Raw genomic sequence first — 1,064 nt, 5'->3', positions numbered from 1 at the left:
TGGAAAGCTGTATGTCGCTTTCTCAAAAAGTTGCAAATAGAGATACCATTTGACCCAGCAATTCCACTACTGGGAATATGCCCCGAAGAGACCATGACTGGCATCCAAGCAGATACATGCACACCCATGTTTATTGCAGCTTTGTTCACAATAGCAAGGAGTTGGAAACAACCTAAGTGCACATCAAAAAACGAATGGATAAAGAAGCTGTGGAATAGTCACACAATGGAATACTACGCTGCATTGAAAAACAAGGAATTCATGCAATTTTATTCAAAATGGTTGACTCTGGAGAACATTATGCTGAGTGAAATATCCCAGTCACAAAAGGACAAACATTGCATGGTGCCACTTTTGTAAAACAGGACTGACTGACCCTGGGGTTGGGGTGAGACTGAATAAGATGGGTTCAATAATGTATACTGCACTGAAACAGAAGAGGGAGAAAACTGTTTAAAAGAGATATGTGATTAGGCATTTCTGTCATGACAGGAGTCTAGAGCGATGACTACATGGTAGAGTGGACCTGGGGGAAGGTTTGTAAAACAATGAAAGAATTTTTCTTTTACTTTTCCAAGAGGGTAGTATTCTGGGGGGAGTGGGGGGAGCCTTGGGAGGGGACAAATGTGCAACAATGAATGAATGAAAATCCAAAGCCTCTGTAAATTTTTACTGAACTTAATAACAAATTTAAATTAAAAAAAATAGAGTAAGGATGGCAATGGATTCATAACTGCTCATGCTAATAACACTATATCATGGCATGGAGGAGGAATAGTGGAAATTTATCCACATTTACAATATTCTTCTTACCAAAACCATTTATGGAAAATAAGAACTGCATTGGAACATGTACCTCTGGAATGGAAATGATCATATTGTTAATATTTCTAGCTTTAAGCTTAAAAGATTGTAATGTTCAAGATTATTTGTTATATATTTGTTTAAATTTCCCCCTCTTTTAACAACTGGGATCTAGAGGGAAGAGAAAGACCAGAGAATGGCCAAAATTATTGGGGCAGCTATTGCTGCCAGTTTAGGACCTGTGTCAGGAAAAGGAAGTC

The sequence above is a fragment of the Elephantulus edwardii genome, unplaced genomic scaffold, assembly GCF_000299155.1.
Source record: "Elephantulus edwardii isolate Elephantulus edwardi_28Jun2011 unplaced genomic scaffold, EleEdw1.0 scaffold00246, whole genome shotgun sequence".
Taxonomy (NCBI): Eukaryota; Metazoa; Chordata; class Mammalia; order Macroscelidea; family Macroscelididae; genus Elephantulus; species Elephantulus edwardii.
The sequence above is the reverse complement of the archived record's forward strand: the minus strand, read 5'-3'. Positions refer to the sequence as shown.